Consider the following 21719-nt stretch of genomic DNA (forward strand, 5'->3'; position numbering starts at 1 on the left):
AAAAAATGGACTAGGAAACCTGGTATGTTTTGATGTGCTCTATCTGGCCCTTAGAAATCCTCCTTCCAAAAATATACCCCCCAAGACCCACCTGACACCTAAAATTTCACCATTAGAGAGGCTTTAAAGTTACTTAGTATGTCTCTAGAAAACATAAATACCCCATAACTCAGGGTAAGGGGTTGGGGGATTGGGACAGTATCACACAAGAACAAACCAGTGGTAGCCCTGGAATTTCTGTTTCAGGAGCTGGGGGGTGAAGGACGTGGGAGGGTTAGGAGTATCTTTTTTTATTTTTATTTTTGGAGACAAGGTCTCGCTCTGTTGTCCTCGATAGAGTACAATGGCATCATCTTAGCTCACAGCAACCTCAAACTCCTGGGCTCATGTGATCCTCCTGCCTCAGCTTCCAGAGTAGCTGGAACTACAGGCACACACCACATCAGGCTAATTTTTTCTATTTTTGATAGAGATGGGGTCTCACTCTTGCTGGTCTCGAAATCCTGACCTCAAGTGATCCTCCCACCTTGGCCTCCCAGAGTGCTAGGATTACAAGTGTGAGCTACTAGGCCTGGCCAGGAGTATCTAGCGTAAAGTTGTGTTTTCATAGTGAATACATGAGTTTTAATTACTCTGGATATTTACTTGGGGTGGCTTTGGCCAGGAGACTGATACAGATTGGGGATTCTAAAGATTCCACCCATTAGCCACCCCTTGACTCTACCACAGCAACAGGAAAAACAAGCTGAGCGCAAAGATCTTATTAATTAAGACACAGGAGTCCCGGACTTGGGGGAAGACAGCAAATCAGCAAATTCAACTCCTTCCCCTCTGAGCCATTTTGCTTGTCAGAAGCAGGTAAACACACCAAGGCTGAGCCAAGGAATACCCACAAGAGATCTGTGTCCTCAGAATTCTCAGCAGGGTCCCTTCCCTGGAGGAGGCTGAAGAACCAACCAGTGCAGGGCCTTGGGACATGAATGGCAGAAGGGCACAGTAATTGTGGGCTGTATTATCCAGTCACAAGAAGCAATCTCACTGCTTCTTGTCACATGATCTCTTTTCCTCCCTACTCCTCTGGTCTCTCCCTCTCCTCCCTCCCCTTCCCTTTGCTCCGTTTTGAGTTGGTTAAAATAGATGCAAACTCTGGTCTTTTCTATTTTTAATTCCCAGCCATTACATAATCCAGACCGTAATTGCTGACTTGAAAAACTATTGGCAACAGTAGAAAATCCCCAGAGTTTTAAACAGGAAAAGGATTATTACCGCACAAAAGCTTTTGGCAGTTTTACTGACTGGTAAACCGTTGGTAATCGTCACTAGCCAGTGGAAGTCACATGGGCCCTGGGAAACACTCCCCCCAGTTCAGGGAAAGCAGGCTGGGGGAAGGGATGAAATGCAACCTCAGCTGGGAGGAGGAGCCAGAGTGAGGTGGCATACTGGGAGCTAGAGCAGGGCTTGGATAGGGAGGCTGCTCCAGCCAAAAGTGCTGAAGGAATGAGCTTCTGGTTACCCTTGGGGCCACCTTTTACTGCTTTTGTTTCTTGCCAGGGAGTGAAGTCTCCAGTAGCCCAAACCTTTCCTTCATCAGCTTCAGGACATTCCTACAGCCTCCAACACATTCCTGTGAAAGCCTGAGGAAGGGTGGACTACCCCAGTTAAATAGATAATTTTATAAAAATACCCGACCAAGGGAAGGCTGCTTGTTAACCACAAAGACTGGACCTGGTACTCTGCAAGGTTTTCAAGATAATAGGCCAGAACCATACATTTAATTCTTCAATAAAATTATCTAATAAAAGTATAAAGGCCAGGCACGGTGGCTCATGACTGTAATCCTAGCACTCTGGAAGGCTAAGGGGGGGTGGATCACTCAAGGTCAGGAGTTCAAAACCAGCCTGAGCAAGAGTGAGACACCATCTCTACTAAAATAGAAAAAAATTAATTGGCCAACTAAAAACATACAGAAAAAATTAGCCGGGCATGGTGGCACATGCCTGTAGTCCCAGCTACTTGGGAGGCTGAAGCAGGAGGATCGCTTGAGCCCAGGAGTTTGAGGTTGCTGTGAGCTAGGCTGATGCCACGGCACTTTAACCTGGGCAACAGAGTCAGACTCTGTCTCAAAAAAAAAAAAAAAGAAAAAAGAACATATATATATACATATATATATGTGTGTGTGTGTAAGAACTAGTGGTTTGGTTCACAACCAAACAGAAATTCACTATCTCACTGAGACAAAATTCTCTGCATCTGTGTTGACCAGTGTGGGCGGTACAGGAGACATAGAGGAGAGGGACAACTTGCCCCTAATTTTGCCAATTCTGTCACAATCCTAACCCCGATAATCAAGGAGGGTCAGTCCAATCTAAATAACTATAAGTAACAATTTATTCAATAAACATGTGCTAAATGCCACAATGGACTAGGTGCTGGTACGTAACAGTGAGCAAAACCATGCCCTCACAGCCCTGCCAAGTCCATGAGGAAGACAGGCATTAATCAAAATATCACATAAACATATCACAACCACAATGAAGGGTTATGAGGTGAAAGCACAGGGCACTGGGGCATTTACAGTAGGAGACTGGATTGGGTTTGAGGGTTCCTAGAAGATTACTCTAGGACTTCAGGGGTTCTTTTAATTCAGTACCCCTTCTTCCTCCCCCCGTTTCTGCCTTGCTTCTTGGAGTTACTATTTACTGGGTTTTTTTCTATGTGGAGAATAATGCTACATTTCTTAGATGTATGGTCTCATTTGGTTCTTATAATAAACTTATAATTCAGTACTTTAAGACAAAAAGACCCAGTGAAAAAAGACTGAGCCACAACATACTTTGTTACGAGAGCTATATACAATTGATGGCACTGATTAGTTAAGACTCTTTTGGCTACAGGTGACAGAATTCCAAATCAAACTTTTAAAAGGAAAAAAAAAAAAAAAAAAAGAAGGGCTGGGCCCATGTAAATGAAATGTCCAGGCTAGATGAGCTTAAGACATGGTTAGATATAGGTGCTCAAAAGATGTCATCTGGTCTCCATCTCTTTCATGTCACAGCTCAGCTTTCACCTGTGCTGGCCTCCCTCTCAGGCAGTGTTCTCCTTGGGGTGGCAGGACGGCCCCAGCAGCATGAGGGTTACATTCTGCAGGCTTGGCAACTGAGCTGGAAAAGAAAGAAGAGTTCATTTTCTTAATAGTTTCAAAAAATCCAAAGAGCCATGATTGGCCTGGATATGGAATCATGCCCATGCCAACTGCTGCTCTCTGACTGGCATAATCACATGTCCTCTGAAGCTGCGGTTCTCAACACCCTGATGGTGGACCGGTACTTGCTGTGGCCTATTAGGAACTGGGCTGCAGAGCTCCACCCCCCTCCCCAACTTCCCTACCTCCCCCCACTCCCTGCCCATTCATGGAAAAACTATCTTCTATGAAACCAGTCCCTGGTGCTAAAAAGGTTGAGGACCGCTGCTTTAAGGGATGGACTTGCTCCACCAGAACCTGGTCTGAGAATAGGGAGGGAGGTGGTCCCCCAAAGGAAAGTCAAAGTGCTCTTATATAAGAAAGGAGAACGCATTCTGGGCAGTCAAAGCCCACTGATCTCTACTGTCCTCAATGTTTGGAATTTCATCATTTCATTTTTAAGACTATACTATAGGTTCTTCCATTAACCACATCCTCTCCCCTAAAGAATGAGCAAGAATGCTTGTTCCATGTGGCACTAGCTAGATTCACCCTGGTCCTACTCCAGCAGTTCAGAGACTTTACCTTCTTGCTTTCAGATACTCACTGGAGTCTTAATATTTTCCTAGGTCCTTGTTCAGAGCAGTCTTCAAGTCTCAAGACTTTATACAAGACTTTGCCCACCCTGCTCACCTCTAAATGATGTACCCTATTCAGCATGGTGTGGCTGGGGAGGCTGAGCTCTCTGACTCTTTAACCAGCATCCTCAGTTTCTACGTAACTCATAGGAAGGAAGAATGTGACAAAGCCCTGTGTTACTAAGTTTTCCTTCCCTTTTGGAGTCTGAACTGAAAATGGCTTCCATTGGGCAGAATGCTGAAAGTTCATGTCATACTGGAGCATCCACAGAGCAGATCTTGCGGGAACCACTGTTAAACACTGTATCAGTCACACATCACTACAGCAATTAGATGTTAGCTACAACCACCCTGTCACTGAGCTTGTTTTAAAAGCTGCCTGGATCTCCCATCCCAAATTCTATGAGAAGTCCAATGGCACTCTCCCAGAATTTCTGAAAATTCCAGCAGCTACTGCTCTTAATAGTCCCTTTGGGAGGGGGGCATGGGCAATATAGGTAACCTTAACACTTGTACCCCCATAATACGCTAAAATAAAAAAAATAAATAAAAAATGAAGTAAAAAAAAAATAGTACCTTCGGCTCTGACTCCAGCTATTGCTGGACTTTGATCTTACTACATCTTGTTTCCTGAGGCTGGTCTATTCCTTCTGCTCTAAGCTGTCCCAGATGTAGGGCTCAGTTCCCTTTTTCCATGATTTACTAAAAAGAAAAAGCAAGGCTGGGAACAGTGGTAATCCCTGTAATCCCAGGACTCTGGGAGGCTGAGGCAGGAGGATTGCTTGAGGCCAGGTTTTGAGGCTGCAGTGAGCTATGATGACGCCACTACACTCTAGCCTGGGTGACAGAGCAAGATTCTGTCAAAGAAAGGAAAGAAAGAAAGAAAACACATACAAACTCACAAAACACTGTGTGTCCATCAGACTCTCCTGAAGGTATGAAGAGACAGAGGGTTTTTTTTTTTTTTCGAGACAGAGTCTTGCTTTGTTGCTCAGGCTGGAGTGAGTGCCGTGGCGTCAGCCTAGCTCACAGCAACCTCAAACTCCTGGGCTCAAGCAATCCTTCTGTTCAGCCTCCCGAGTAGCTGGGACTACAGGCATGTGCCACCATGCTCAGCTAATTTTTTCTATATATATTAGTTGGCCAATTAATTTCTTTCTATTCATAGTAGAGACAGGGTCTTGCTCTTTGCTCAGGCTGGTTTCGAACTCCTGACCTGGAGCAATCCGCCCGCCTTGGCCTCCCAGAGTGGTAGGATTACAGGCATGAGCCATCGCACCCGGCCAAGAGGGTTTTTTAATTACCACATTACTTGGCTCCTCTCTCTCCAAATGCTTCTCATACTGGTTGTATGTTGTGGGGTGGGGGTGGGGGGTATCTTTCCTTCCCTCTGGAACTAAATTCCCCCATATTATTCACAGGAACTTACTCTCCATCATCTTTCCTCTGGCCTCCAATGATCCATAGCTGGAGTCAGCCCCACTATGAACTATCCACTCCAGGCACTGAGGAATATGAAGAAGTTCTGAACTTTGACCTTCTCACAACCACCATTATGTAGTAGTAAAGGGACTGGAATGAACTCCCCCCTCCCAATGAATATGAATTATGCCACCCCTCTTCAGAATAACTGCCACAGTTTTGGTTTTACATAAATTTCTCTTACACCACTCTGTAAACTCTCCAGCCTAGAGAAAAGCCTATGTAACAAGTCTGATATAATTCCCATAAATCCATTGGGAGTCTACTGACAGTGCAAATGTGATTAAGGAAAGCACTGCTTTTGCCCCAAAGGCAATGCCTGTTTTTAAAAGACAGGGAGTTGATGTCCCTGTGCCACCTTATGATGGAATTCCTGTTTTTTTCTGGCTAGAGTCTCAAACTCCAGTGAAACAGGCAAAACTAGAGTGAGGTGCAAGCACCCCTTTCACCTAGGTTGGTGGGAGCCTGAGATCAAGATGAAAACCAGCTGAGAGCCCTCTCAAGAAGAGAGGCAAAGGCCGGGCGCGGTGGCTCACGCCTGTAATCCCAGCACTCTGGGAGGCCGAGGCGGGTGGATTGCTCGAGGTCAGGAGTTCGAAACCAGCCCGAGCAACACCAAGACCCCGTCTCTACTATATAAATAGAAAGAAATTAATTGGCCAACTAATATAGAAAAAATTAGCCAGGCATGGTGGTGCATGCCTGTAGTCCCAGCTACTCGGGAGGCTGAGGCAGGAGGATTTGCTGAGCCCAGGAGTTTGAGGTTGCTGTGAGCTAGGCTGATGCCACGGCACTGACTCTAGCCTGGGCAACAAAGCGAGACTCTGTCTCAAAAAAAAAAAAAAAAAAAAAAAAAGAAGAGAGGCAAAGAGTAGGTTTCCTCCTGCAACCTAGGCCAGCTCTAAGCCTTGCCTTCCTGGGCCACTCAGGTTTCCCTTCCCTTTCTAAGGGGATGGAAAAAGCAAGGCCACAGCTCTGCAATAGAGGCAGGGGCAGAGAAGCTCTGCAAGGCTATGAATACCAAAAATGAGCAAATCCTAGGAAAGAAGAATCCTGAGCTTTGAATTCCTTTGTTCGTCACACCAAAAAATACAACTGCAGGCACCAAGACCCAGTAGCCACCCCTAGGAATCCTTTTAGTTACTAGGAAGGGAAGGGTCCCTAAATTCTTCCCAAGGCCTAAAATTCATAATACCAGATTAAACCAATAAAGAGAGAAGGAAGAGGAGGAAGGGAAATAAAATATTTAATCTTATATAAGAGGGAGGCAAAAGTTAATATTTCATTCATTAATGTCATAATTATGAAAATACAGCCTTAAATATTTTTTAACCTAAAGGTACTCACTGATAAAATTTAAACGGGATATATGCATTCTAAATAAAATAATTAGAAATGTTTTTGAAAAAATAAATGGGAACATTTCATTCACATTGTTCTGCACTTGCTTTTTTCATTGACACGGAACCCTACATCAATGTTTTATCAGCCACACAGTATTTCATAGCACCTCTATTCATGAATGCCTAATACCGCAATGAAACCCTTGTCTAGACAACTGGGTGCTCAAGGACAAGAATTTCTTTAGAGAAAATTTCAGTTTGTTCTGCTGTGACTTGCCTATTTATATTCTTTCCCCATTTTCTCTTGGGCCTGTTATCTTTTTCTTCCTGATTTGTGGAAACCCCCTATAGATTATAGATATTAATCCACTGTCTATTACATATAATGCAAAAATTTTCTGCCTATAATCCTAGCACTCTGGGAGGCCAAGGCGGGTGGATCCCTCAAGGTCAGGAGTTCGAAGCCTGAGTGAGACCCCGCCTCTACTAAAAATAGAAAGAAACAAATTGACCAACTAAAAATATATATACAAAAAATTAGCCAGGCATGGTGGCACATGCCTGTAGTCCCAGCTACTCTGGAGGCTGAGGCAGTAGGATTGCTTGAGCCCAGGAGATTGAGGTTGCTGTGAGCTAGGCTGACACCACGGCACTCACTCTAGCCTGGGCAACAAAGTAAGACTCTGTCTCAAAAAAAAAAAAAATTTTTTTTCTCCCAGCCTATTGGCAATCTTCTGTTTATAATGACTTTTGCCAGATAGAAGTTTCTCATTTTTATGTGGCAAAACCTTTTTTTTTTCCTACGAACTATTTAGGAAGTACTGAGATGGGAGTGGTGCATTCCAAGCTCTGAACCACACAACCTTTTCTGCTTAGGTTCCTGTGGGGAAATGGCTAGTTAAGCAATTATTTTCTGAACTGCTCACATCTGGTTTTATAGCCAGGGTGGTGGCGAAAATGGATCAAGTTAAGAAGGTGCAAAAAATAATCGCGAAGGTTTTGTTTGTTTGAGCTATTTGGAGGTTTCTTTTTTAAATGTTTTGGGTAATGGACTAAGAATGTTGAAGGACTACTGAAGCATTGAAAAATCCAAAAACACCTTTATAAACAATGATCTGAATATTTCCAGACTCTTTCAAACTACATGGACTTTAAGGCATTATTTGCTGTCATCATGAAGAGAATGACTGAACACAGATCAGGAAAAATAAATTTCAGATCCCACAGGAATAGAGAGGCTCAGAAGTCCATTGATTCCTAGAATTTTAAGCAACCAATCTTTTTAAAAGTTATCAATCAGCCTCTCACAAATGATAGCACTGGCCAATCTGATCCTGGATGGTTTAAGAAAATCCTAGTGGCCCAATGAGATTTTGCCTGCAAGAGAGCCACAGGCCTTTTCCCCAAGAGCTCTTGGCTCCTGTATCTGCAAACGAAGGTCCAGAACTTTGCGCAGGGTCCACCCTCCCTCCCACCATCCTGTCCCCATTCAGACCCCATAACATTTAGGCAGGCAGTACAGAGCAAGCCTGAAAGATGGCCCTGGCCATGGTCCCTCTAGCTGAAACCTGATATGCCTTTAGGAACCTGCTTTATGGACAATGAAAGCCCTGCCATAAAAATCATTCTTCAGTATCCAGCAATACTAGGAGGAGAAAAAGATACTCTGCCTCAATGCTACTTCAAAGCCATTATTTCTATTACCTTACAAAAAATTGTTGCTTTGCTGTGGCTCATGCCAAACAACTACACTCTCTCTCAATGCTGTCATCTGCTGACCTTCTGGTCATCAAGGACTTTGTCCTCTTGGACATATTCAGCCTATCCACCTTAAGTCAGACCCTTTGCCTAGCATGCCCTCCTATATTTCTACCTCTCCTTATCTTGATTTCTATAGCTTCTGTTCTTCAATGTCATTGAGATAGCCAGGCTCCTTCACTACCCCTCTCTCCATCATTCCGCACCTATCAGTCCTCTCCTAGATTCATTTCTTCCTCTAGCCACCTAGAGGACAACCACTCTCCAACACTCTAGACTCCCTTATTCCTTGTCCATTTGGCCCCCAAAACACAGCTCCTATTAATAAATGTCCTCCTCTGCCTTACCCCCTAAGTTGCTTTGTGCTACTAAAGCAACCATTAAGTCATGAAGGCTGCTTCTTCTATAAATTCATCATCTCCAACATTAGCTTGGTCTTCTGCACTGCTCAGCTAGCCTCCTACATGTCTTCAGATCACTGCCATTGATACAGAAGCTTTTTAAAACCATACCACTCTTCCCACTACCCCACTTGATCCCAGCAGATAACCTCAACTTCTGCCCAGAGAAAGCAAAGTCCGATAGAAGAAAACTACAACTTTCTGTCTCCCAACATCTTACTAAATCCCTCTGTCCCATTACATCCCTTGCCTGTATCAAATGACATTTAAAAGAGCTCAGTATAGCCAGGCATGGTAGCTCATATCTGTGGTCCCAGCAAGTTGGAAGGCTGAGGCAGGAGGATTACTCAAAGCCAGGAGTTCCAAGCCAGCCTGGGCAACATAGCAAGACCTCCTCCTTGCTCAACAATTTTTATTTATCTTTTCTATCTTCACCTTCTCCCTCTCAACTAGCTCTTTTGCCATAGCATTGGTTGTCAGAAAGTAAATCAAGGCCAGGCACGGTGGCTCATGCCTATAATCCTAGACTTTGGGAGGCCGAGATGGGAGGATCACTTGACGTCAGAAGTTCAAGACCAGCCTGAACACAAGCAAGACCCCCCTCTCTACAAAAAAAAAAAAAAAAATAGAAAAACTAGCTGGGTGTGGTGGCATGCCTGTAGTCCCAGCTGCTCAGAAGGCTGAGCCAGGAGGATCACTGAAGCCCAGGAGTTTGACGTTGTTGTGAGCTATGACGCCACTGCACTCCAGCCCAAGCAACAGAGTGAGATCTTATCTAAAAAAAAAAGTAAATAAATAACCCTCCCTACATCCATGTCCTCCTTTCACAAACTCTCCTCGCTTCACAGATGAGTTTCTTGAAAGAGAGACTTCCCTGATTGGGTCCACACCCTTACTTCCCACTCCCTAGAGCTACAGAGTTATTGTCCAGTACAAGAGTGAACTGATCTTACTTACAAAAGGTCCTGCTCTCTGAAAAATTGCTTAGAGATTAGCAAGAAATTATAGTGAAAGGAAATACAATGTGCTGCTATTAATTCAGAGTTTTAATATAGTGATAATAATATTTAATAATATGAATGAGGAAAAAAATAATATGAATGAGACTATATTTTCTTTTGTATTAACACTAGCTCTGATCAGAGTATAAATAGCAAGATTGTTTAAAGTGTTCTTTAAAACAAACAACCCTGTTTTCACAAAACTTACCTAATTCCCTAGATCCAAAAGCTGGAAATAAATCTCTCCTCCCTCTGAATTACCACAGCATTTGTCTATATATTTCATACCCTAATACTTTATCTATAATTAAAATGATTTACATACTAAACATAAGTTCCTCAAAAGCAGGCTAAGTTTAAGTTACCACAGAACTCTCTACAGTTAATAACTATTTGATAAATGAATGGACTTTATAAGTACCTATTATAGAAAGGATAATTCTAATTATAAATCAGTCTAATTGACTCATTAAATCAGGTCCCTGAAAAGCCTATTTTGCTAATTTAATATTAGTTTTCCTTACATGTTGAATCTAATAAAGTTGCATTTCATTTATTCACACCCTGTAATTCAGACTTTCATTCATTTAAATGTGCCTTAAAAAGCTTTAAATACTAAAACTCATGATACTGTATCATTTTAGGTTCATGTCAGCGAGGCAAGAATTACCCAGTCTGAAGGGTGTGAACAGGGCATTCCTAGGGAAGGAATGTATTTTTCTCCTTCCTCACCAAAAAACACCCCAGAAAATGCTCCTCCAGGAGAGACTGAGACTTCTCATGCAGTGCCTGCTGCCCTCTACTTCAATTCCTTTCATGTAACCTGGTGCCAGCTCCTTACCATAGGCACGGCTTCACCCCTTGCTGGACCTTCCTAGGTTTGCTTATTTCTAAAACAAAGAACTCTGGGAGGCTGAGGCGGGCAGATCATTTGAGTTCAGGAGTTCGAAACCAACCTGAGCAAGAGCGAGACCCCGTCTCTACTATAAATAGAAAGAAATTAATTGGCCAACTAATATATATAGAAAAAATTAGCCAGGCATGGTGGTGCATGCCTGTAGTCCCAGCTACTCGGGAGGCTGAGGCAGCAGGATTGCTTGAGCCCAAGAGTTTGAGGTTGCTATGAGCTAGGCTGACGCCACGGCACTCACTCTAGCCTGGGCAACAAAGTGAGACTATCTCTAAAAAATAAAAAATAAATAAAACAAAGAAGCTTGCTTAGAAAATCTCAAACTTTTTTTTCTGATGCTAATATTCTATGAATGAATGCATACTAATTATATTTGAAATAAGATTTTATTTTGAAAAGCAGGTTCAATGCTTAAACCTAGTGGTAAACGCTTTTGTGATATGAATATACTCCATTTCCCCCTGACACCTCCAATATAACTGTTAGATCACCTATATAAGATCAGTAATTCTCCCAAGACAGGATGTGGAGGCTGCTGTCAGGAACTTCAAACACTGACATTCTTGCCCCTATAATCCCCTCTGAAGAAGCTATTCTGGAATCCTTACCCAGGCAGAATTATGGGCTTGGAGGAAGTGTGCTAAAGGTAAAAAGGTGGCCAGGAATACAAGCCAGGAAACACAGGGCAGGGCCACGTGACAGGCCCCAGTACCTCTGGAGCCAGAACCAGCACCTCCCAGTTTGCATTACCCTCACAGAGCAGAACTAAAAACCACCAATAGCATACAGCCGGAGGGCAGGGCCAGGCTGGGTAAGCAAAAGCCAGAGATGTGCTAGAGAGGTTCCTGATTTAGAATACAAGCAGTGAGGATCACGAAAGGGAGGTGGAGAGCCTCCTACAGAGGATCTATAAAGTAGCTGCCCTCTATGGGTGAGATCCAGGTTTCCAGTAGGAAATCTCCTACCTCTGTGGGCCTCCTCAATTGCTCTGGACTCTCAGCAGCCTGATCCTTTAGGAGGAGAGATCACGTGACTGGGACCCACGTGATACCAGCTTACCAATTTGGGAAATGCCTCTTTGCTGTGGAATCATCAGCTCACAGAGCAGAAACTTCCCATGGTACCTCCATTTCTTCCTCCCCACTATAAAGTGGGCAGTAAGACTTGTCCTAAAACAACCCAGCAAAACTGTAGTGTGAGGCTGTGAGAAGACCATTTCACACAGCTCAACATCCCTAAGGGAGAAAGATTCCATCAGTCCTTCACTTATTCATTCATTTGACCATCGTTTCCTGACTGCCCACTATGCACCAAGCACTGAGGAACAAAGATACCTTGCCAGGATTCTCAGCAGACACCAATCTAGTCATTGCAGGAGAACCTCTCTAAAGTTCATCCTGTTGATTCAGAACTTCTCAGAGGAGATAACTGCATTTTGTGTTTATATTATCAGAATGGGCTGATTAAATAATTTAATTCTGCAAGTATAACTGCCGGTTGGAAAAGGGAAGTGACTTAAGGGATTCTTGATTTTCTACTCATTAAACTAGCTCCTCTTAGGGGCTCTACCAGCTAGCAAATACACAAATAGAAGTACCATGGGATTCCAAAAATAAATAAAACCTAATGCTTTCACAAAACTTTTTTTTTCCATTTAACTAATTCAAACAAGCCCTTCCCCTACTGGTATAAGTCAATATGCTTTTGCTGTATTGCTTTCAAAGGAATGAACCGAGAATTCTATAAACCACTAAGCTACCACTAACTCTGCCTTAATCAGACTAGACAACCTTACTTCCAAAATACCTCACAGCTATTTATGGATAGGTTAAGACCTTTTGTCTTTTCCCCTTGAATTCAATGGAACATCCAACATTCTCTGGTTTAAGGGAATGTCAGGGCCTAACAGGCCCATGGGACAGGGCAGTGACTATAGGTAACATGGTGTCTCCCCTAGCCCTCTTCTTCTGCCTCTCTCTTCACTGCTCTTAGCTCCAGGCTGCAGCTTTTGCTCCAGTCTGTCACGCCTTAGGAAATTCATCTCTAAGAGACAGGGAGTAGAGAAATGAGAAATGAACTTTGAGGCTGAATACTTGAGTTTGAGTCCTAATTCTACTTTCAAATTGCGCTTCAGTATCCACACAAAAGGAAAAAGTAATGATGCAAAGCCCATAGGATTGTGTTAGCTAAGTCACTGTATATGATATTTATAAAGTGATTTTTAAATGTTGTTGTGGCTGTTGTTTATGATAATGATTACTGGTCACTCCTATCTCTCCCAAGTTCTATTCTCAGGTTCTGATTGAGACCACTGCCACACGCTCCTCTGCAGCTTTTCTCAAGACCTCCAGCAGGAAAAGGAAACCCAAGATACCACCTCCCACCCCTAAGCCTAAGTAGGGACCAAAATCTAGAGAGTCTGTGAGTACAGACTATTGCCTCAACTTTATAAGTAATTTTTTCTCTAAATGGGAACTTCACTCCAGGAAACAAATGCATCTCTCCCACCCACAGGAGTGGCTCCCCTTTCAAGTTACCCCCATTTCTATCATGACGGGTAACCTTCCAATTTTACAGGGCAGACAAACGCCTTGGCATTATTAGTGACTTGTTACTCTGTTCTACTCCCCTTCCTGCCTGACACACTTGTCAGTCAGTGGTTTCTTCTACAAAATATCCTTAGATTGGTCCATTTCCTTATAATCTCACACTGCTCACCCTAGTTGACACCTTATTATTTCAGGCCCATGTTGCCACTACAACTTCCTAACTTGTTTCTCTAATCTCATTTTATGCTTCATTCATTTCACACATCACAACATAAAACCTTCCCTGATCACTGCTTTTATCACCACTATCTGCTCAAGAGCCTACAATGGCTCTTCATTACCAAGCCCACCAAGGTAATATAATTTTGTCTGGTTTCAGCCCACCTACCACCCTCAAGTCAGAATCTCTTCTCAATTTTTTAAGTGGCCCTTTTATTCTAAATCTGAAAAAATAATTTCTGTTAACACTGTGTTCTATGATTTTTAAAATATATACACATAGCTACGGCTATCTTTATTTCAAATGAAAGAGGTTCATATACTATATATTTGTTATATATACATTGTAGTCATTTTTCATGTCAAAAATCATAGACCTACTTCATTTATTAACATATGAACATATTATAATTTGACCAATCCCCTATCAGTGGCCATTTTGATTTTCTAAATTCTGTAGTAACATATTCCCATATATATATCTCTGTATACTGACCACTGGAATAAATACCTAGAAGTGGAATTGCTGGTTTAAAAGTGTGTACACTTTAAATTTTGATACATACTGCTAAAGTGAACTTCAGAGAGGTTTACTAATTTATATTTCCAACAACAAAATATGAGTTCTTGTTTCCTCAGCAATAAATATTTTCATTTTAATATTTATTGCTCTAACCATTAAAATATGAAATCTCATTTCTGTTTGTGTTTTCTGGATTGTAAGTGAAATAGCCGTTTTCTATATACTTTATGGTCACATTTGTATTTATTTTTCTGTGACTTTGGCCCATTTTCTTTTTATAGTATTTGCTTTTTCCTATTGATTTATAAAAGCTTTTGGTGCACCTTAGAGATGTTGAAAATTCTTTTTAGCCAGTTTGTCATGTACTTTTAATTTTGCTTATGGTATCTGTTGGTTTTGTTTTGTTTTGTTTTAGCTAATCCATCATATTTTTTCCTTTATAGTTTCTGACCTCGGTATAATACTAAAAACAAAACTAATTATCTTTTAGTAAATTTATTACTTCAATTTTTATGTAAAAATCTTTACACCATCTAGAATTAATTTTGCTATATAGTGACAGATTTTTTTCCTTAATGGTTAGCCAGCTGTCCTGTATCATTTGTCCTAACCCTATCCTTTCCCACTGAAACCCAGATCTGTTTCTAGACTTGCTAATCTATTCTAAGCTCTACTCCTTGACAAGAATTCTTCTTTCCAGTTGGACTAGTTTTTCCATTGTCCACAAAAGGTTTAATGAAATTGGTTGGTTATATTCAAATTATTGTCCTTGCCTAGAATATCCTATTTTTCCTCCACAGATCCTTCAATGCAAAACCATTATGGAGGAAAGAAGTAAATGCTACTTAAAATAAGAAATGCCTGCAGAAGAGGGGAGATAATGGGAAAGAATATATCAGAAGTTCTACAGATGGTTATTTGTGTGGCTACAGAAGTATATGAAACTCTCAGCCGGGCATGGTGGCTCACGCCTGTAATCCTAGCACTCTGGGAGGCCGAGGCAGGCAAATCGCTCAAGGTTAGGAGTTAGAAACCAGCCTGAGCAAGAAGGAGACCCCATCTCTACTAAAAATAGAAAGAAATTAGCTGGACAACTAAAAATATATAAAAAAAATTAGTCGGGCATGGTGGCACATGCCTGAAGTCCCAGCTACTCAGGAGGCTGAGGCAGAAGGAATGCTTGAGCCCAGGAGTTTGAGATTGCTATGAGCTGGGCTGACACCCCAACACTCTAGCCGGGGCAACAGAGTGAGACTCTGACTCAAAAAAAAAGAAGTATATGAAACTCTCTATTCAGCTGAGCCCCTTGGTGGGCTTTTGGACATACAAAAGTGAACCCAGAATTGAGTTTAGGAGGAAGAGTTAGAAGTTCAAGTGCTTTGTAAAATAGAGAGAGAAACATTTGGAGTTCTTAGTAGCAATATGGTAAGGAGGGTTTGCAGAGTAGAGAAAGATAAGATTATATGAATAATGATGAATCCCTACTGGAGAAATGGGCAAAAGTACTTTAAGGAACAGGGATAGTCAGCATTAGAATTTAAATTGCTTACTTTGTTGTAATGTAAAATTCTCTCCATTATTCCAAATCTTTTAATTTTTAATAGTTTTTTTTCTTGAGACAGAGTCCACTCTGCTGCCCTGGCTAGAGTGCTGTGGCATCAGCCTAGCTCACAGCAACCTCAATCTCCTGGACTCAAGCAATCCTTCTGCCTCAGCCTCCCAGGTAGCTGGGATTACAGGCATGCGCCACCATGCTCAGCCAATTGTTTCTATATATTTTTAGTTGGCCAATTAATTTCTTTCTATTTCTAGTAGAGACGGGGTCTCACTCTTGCTCAGGCTGGTTTCTAACTCCTGATCTTGAGCGATCCTCTCGCCTCAGCCTCCCACAGCACTAAGATTACAGTCATGAGCCACTGCACCCAGTCTCAAATGTTTTTTTTTTGTTTTTTGTTTTTTTTTTGAGACAGAGTCTCGCTTTGTTGCCCAGGCTAGAGTGAGTGCCGTGGCGTCAGCCTAGCTCACAGCAACCTCAAACTCCTGGGCTTAAGCAATCCTTCTGCCTCTGCCTCCCAAGTAGCTGGGATTACAGGCATGCGCCACCATGCCTGGCTAATTTTTTCTATATATATTAGTCGGCCAATTAATTTCTTTCTATTTATAGTAGAGACGGGGTCTCGCTCTTGCTCAGGCGGGTTTTGAACTCCTGAGCTCGAGCAATCCGCCCACCTCGGCCTCCCAGAGTGCTAGGATTACAGGCGTGAGCCACCACGCCCGGCCCCAAATGTTTTTAAATAAGTCTGCTACACCAGTGATTCCAAACTTTTTTGGCACCAGGGACCAGTTTCATGGAAGACAATTTTTCCATGGACTGGGGGGCGGGGGGAGCACACACAGTGGGGGCAGAACTCAGGTGATGATGCACAGCCCAATTCCTAATAGGCAATGGACCTGTACCGGGCCACAGGCCAGGGGTTGGGAACCGCAGTGCTGCACACATGACGGATTTGGCTGGGAGTTCTACATCTGGTCAGTGTGGATGGAAACAGGGACAATGTGCTTGAGACAGTAAGACTACCCATAATCTGAACCAATTTAGTGGAAGGAAAAGCTCAAAATCAGAGTGACCATAAATACATGAGCTCCCAAGAATTTGAAGAAATCTGGAAGAAGGAATCAGACTTGCTCCAAGTTGTAGAATGACACTTTGAGACAAAATTTTAATGGAAAGGGTGACTCCAGCTAACTTATGAGTTATGCTAAGATGCCCAATCCTTGCAACTTAAAAGGAACCAAATTCCCTGCTGATTTACAGAAAGAGTCAGCACTGAGAGGTGCCAATTACTCTGCACAAGAAACACACTGAGGATCATATGCCATACCCCTTCTCTATTCTGCATGCTCACAGAGAGGCCCCTGCTTTACCCAAAGCCTTCATTAACTCTCACCTCCTCCATAAAGTTTTCTCCCAAGGTTTTGACCCTCAGATGCTTCCTTTCTTTGGTGGTACTTTTTTCCAGGGCTTCCATTTTACTTAGAGTCTGAACTACAGTTTAACCTTTAATTGTTCTTGAATAAGAAAAGAAAGAACAACATCCTAAACATTTCTTACATTACATCCAGAGCCTATTCAATTCCTGATAGGGAAACAGAAGACTGTGTTCCACAGAACACCACATTCCATGAGATTTTAATAAATATTCTTCCAGAAAAAAATGGTTCTCCAGTTAAATAAGCTTAGAAAATGTTATGTTCTCTATTTTCCTTCTGGAGTTTTACAATGCATATTAAAAGCTCCTTTTGAGGTAGAGGCAGTTGGAGAGCTAGCATGAAATCCAGTACAAGGGCCCTAGTTCACGAGTGATCCTAGATGGTGATACTCCTTAAGTCAAGGAATAGAGGAGCAGAAGAAGGTTCTGAATGGGAAAAGAGGATGGGTTGATTAAGAATATAATTTGGCTTGGGACATGTTGAGTTTAAGATGGCTAAGAACCATCCAGGTTACAAAGCCAATAGTATTTGGCTATTGTGAGTAAGAAACTCAGAAGAGAGATAGATCTAGGTGGGAGATAGATGTTTCAGAGTCTTTGACATATTAGTGGTAGCTGAAACCATAAGTGCAGATGGTATCACTCAGAGATAGTATATGGAGGGAGTGGAGAAAGCAGCCAAGGGTAGAATCTTAGGAAATGGCTTCATTTAGGGAGCCTGTTAGGGAAAGATCTAGAAGAGGAAATCAAGTCTTCCACAGTTATAGGCCAACTGATACTTAGCAAATTCCTATAGACCAACAAAATAACTAACTAGCTTTATTTAAGATCTCTGAATGCCCATTTCAAGCCCTCTTTCCACCTTCCTATAAGTGAAGTGACTCTCTGATCTTCACAGTTAAAACCAGGGTTTTTCAGAGGAAGTGGCAGAAATGGACAAGTGCCATAGGCCAAGGCCCCTAGGGTGGGGTTTGTGGGTGGAGAAAGCTGCTTGCTGGATGTTCAAAGAACACCATGCCTAAGGCCTAGGTCGATACTGAGTCTTTCCACTGAGTTTGTTTTAGATTAGCTCAGCCAACTACCTGAGTTGAGCCAACCAATGATCTCACTCCTTCTGGAGTTTTACAATGCATATTAAAAGCTCCTTTTGAGGTAGAGGCAGTTGGAGAGCTAGCATGAAATCCAGGACAAGCGCCCAACTAAGCTAAGAGCACTATTCCAGAAGGCAGCAGGACAGACCAGCATGACATCTAATTAGCCCAAGGGGTACTAAGCAGAGTGGTCAACACACAGAGATCTGTGCATCGGAAAGACTCTACTTACTGAAGCGTAGATGAAAGAAAAGACTCTAGTATCAGAGAAGCAACCTGGCCAGGGAAAGGCTGGAAAGCAAAGGCCACAGCCTATGGTGAGGGACTGACAGCAGGGCTGTGGTCCTGGATGAGGTTAAGGAGTCCAAGTAGGGCAACTAGACAAAGCCTGGTACTCCTCCTAGGTAAAAGCCAAAATAAAGGTGAGATGGAAAGAAAGCAGAGACTAGTGGGCAGAGAGCAGTCATTCAGGGCACAGAACACATGTCCTAGAGTTCCCCGCTGCTGGAAGCACTGGCTCCAAAATCCTGGTTATCAGCAGATTCAGTTTCATCACTAGATCTTGTGTATAAGGTTGTGAGGATTGGGAGGACAGGAAGGGGTATGGTATGTCCAAAAACCTCCACAGAGCTGTACTGATTCCTAGGTAGGAGGTTCAGACCCTGTCACATTTTGAGGGGTAGGGGATGAACAATATTCCTAGGACATCCCTCTAAGGAAATGTGCCAGAAGAACTGAGCTAAAACTCAAAAGGCTTGAGTGTATGGCCGGGCGCAGTGGCTCCAGCCTGTAATCCTAGTGCTCTGGGAGTCCAAGGCAGTAGGATGGCTTGAGATCAGGAGTTCAACACCAGCTTGAGCAAGAGTGAGACCCTGTCTCTACTAAAAATAGAAAAAATTAGCTGGGTGTAGTGACACACGCTTGTAGTCCCAGTTACTCAGGAGGCTGAGGCAGGAGGATCACTTGAGCCCAGGAGAGTTTGAGGTTGCTGTGAGCTAGGCTGATGCCATGGCACTCTAGCCTGGGCAACAGAAGGAGAATCTGTCTCAAAAAGAAAAAAAGAGGCCTAAATGAAGCCAAAAGTCTGTATCCAAAAGAAAATGCTCTGAACTTAGGGTAGTAGGGACTAGACAGAATAGATTAAGCCTGAGGGTGAAGGGCATCCATGAACCCAACTGTGAGGAGCTGGGAAAGGCAATGAGATTTGAGTTGCCTATGTGAAAGACTCCCTGGGGGAGGAAAAGCTGTGAGAATTCAAATCATAAAGGCAGTCTGAGAGCACTGGTGAATGAAAGGTGATGCCAAGTTAACTAGGAAGGTGCTCTTCTTGGAGGAACTCAGGCCAAAAACATTGTATGTCTGAATCACAGGGGCTATTCTGGTAGCTTCTGGATCAGCTATTTTGGCTTCACAAAGTTAGCAGACAAGGGGGAACTACACCTTTGCATGGACACCCCCAAATGCTTTGTCACTGTTTTTGACATGGCTTGTTTTGCTTTCCGGTAAAGCCCTATCTCAGCACAGCTCATTGGGAAATGGAAGCCAGAAGCAATCTATGACCAGCAGCCACTGAGGAAATGCTCTGCCCTTGTCATCACTGGTGGCCTCTTTTGCGCCATCATTTTGCATCATTTCTGGGAAGCTGAGCCTCCCCCTTTCTAAGATCTGTGACTGTTTTGTCTAAGGACATTACAGCAAACCACAGACCCAAAGGTCCTGTGCTCCTGGTTATATTCTGCCCATCAGCTGCTCGCCAGACAACACTGTGCCTGCATCCCAACATGCTGGTGGGAAATCTGTCTACTCAGCACCCTCTGTTTTTGGGGTCAAGAGCCTCCATCCCCAGCACCCTCAGCTGCCTACCTTTTCTCAGACAAAACTGTGAAAGAAATAAAGTGCTTCTTTAGGGACCCAGCTTCTCTTTTTAGGGCCTTTATCTCAAACTCCTTGGTATCTTCTTCCTGTCCCTACAACTAAGGCACGGTGCCCTCTCCTCTCTATCCCTTCCTCAGTCGATTTCTCAGAAATCAATCTCATAAACTCACTTACACTTCTACCTTCATGACCAAGATGCTTCATGATCAACCCTTCCTAGAATTTCTTCATTTTTAACAGGATATCAAAGGTTTAAATAGAAGGATAGAAATTTCAGGTGCAGAATTCCAAGCAATAGCAAATAGCCAGAGCAGGTCTTTGAGGGAAAGGACACACTGCTACTGCCTGTGAAATTATACCACTTGACAGTCCAGCTTATTCTATCACCTGACACCTTCAAGCCGTCTCCCCTGTTAGGCCAGGATCCTTGGATCTGTGCCACACCTACTGCCATCTGGTCTCCCTTGGAAAGGCAAAAGAGAGACACTTCTTGTTTACTCAGTAATAATTCACTGTAATAGTCACACAACAGGTGCCACCAGTTCCAGTACACGCAGTGAGGACATACCACACCCTTGCCTCTGCCCCTATCACACTTACTTCTTGAGACACATCAACAGATTTTAGGATAGGATAGAGCCACTTAAGTAGTAAATCAATTACTAGTAGTGTTTTGACACTTGTGGCCTACACTGCAATGAAGACGTAGAAGTAAAGAACAAAGGGTTTTTTTAATCCTCCCCTATAGCCAATTGGTATCTTTCCCACATATGTCGTTGCAGCATCTCTATATATAGAATCTAGTATTCTATAAACAGAATGCTCTGTCTAAACGTGTCACAACAAGCAAAACTGTAAGGTAGAGAAAGATGGCATCTCCCCACTCTTCTTTCCCCCTCCCTTCTTTCCTAAATCTCACCAGAGACAGAAAAGCTTTATGAAAACAGCATGGGCTTTGGCGTTGGACAGACCTGAGGAGAAATAAATCCTAGCTTAGCCTTTTATTAGCTGTGTGACCTTGGGCAAGTTACGTAACTTCTTTGACTTTCAGCTTGCCTGTGTGCACAAACGGAGATGACACCTTATTGGCTTGTATTATAATTAAATAAGAAAATATGTGAAATGTATCTAATATATGGCTAGCTCTCAAGGGATATGACTTTCTGTTCTTACCCATCTGGATCATCATGCACCTCGTACCCTCAAGCTACCAAAGCCAAAGTATGTGCCCTGTACAAATCTTCCTTTCCTTTCCTAAACCCTAGCAAAGTTCCCATCCCCTACAAGAGTTGATCTAATAACACTGTCAAAAGGAGAGAAATTTTTATCAAATGAATTCAAGTAAAACATAAACAATATTGCTGTGTTCCTATATTAACTCCGTAGGGGGTCCTGCATTTGAGAAAGGAGCCTAGAAATTCAAATGACAGGAAAGATATTTAATAGCGAGCCTCTCCTAAAGGATAAGAGACCAGAGCGCCTGGCTCTTTCCCTGTGGGCACAACTTCTATTACTCTCTGTGCTGAAGATGAGAAATCAGTCAGAGCTGCAGAACATCAGCTCAGGTTGCTGAATGTCACACCTCAAATCAACAACAGGTCCAGAATAGAACTTGGGAGCCTTGGCCATCCCTCCTGCTCTAGTCAGCACATGCTACTTCCTTACGCAGGAAGTTATGGTGGTACTTTTTTCCTAGGAGGTGTCCAACACTATTTTAAATTATTTGGACTCAAACAACAGGATTTGACCATGGTCATA

The 21719-nt window shown here is 42.8% G+C and overlaps 1 long non-coding RNA gene across 4 annotated transcripts in view; it reads right to left on the minus strand.

Annotated features, from left to right (window-relative positions):
* Positions 1 to 1149: 1149 nt before the first annotated feature.
* Positions 1150 to 21719, minus strand: part of LOC105863250 (uncharacterized) — a 58756-nt gene continuing 38186 nt past the window's right edge. For all 4 annotated transcript variants that reach the window (XR_002223498.2, XR_001150396.3, XR_001150399.3 and 1 more), the window contains one exon: positions 1150 to 3161. This is a non-coding gene — a long non-coding RNA (uncharacterized LOC105863250). The remainder of the gene's footprint in view (positions 3162 to 21719) is intronic.

This window comes from Microcebus murinus, chromosome 3 (genome assembly GCF_040939455.1).
Source record: "Microcebus murinus isolate Inina chromosome 3, M.murinus_Inina_mat1.0, whole genome shotgun sequence".
Classification (NCBI taxonomy): domain Eukaryota; kingdom Metazoa; phylum Chordata; class Mammalia; order Primates; family Cheirogaleidae; genus Microcebus; species Microcebus murinus.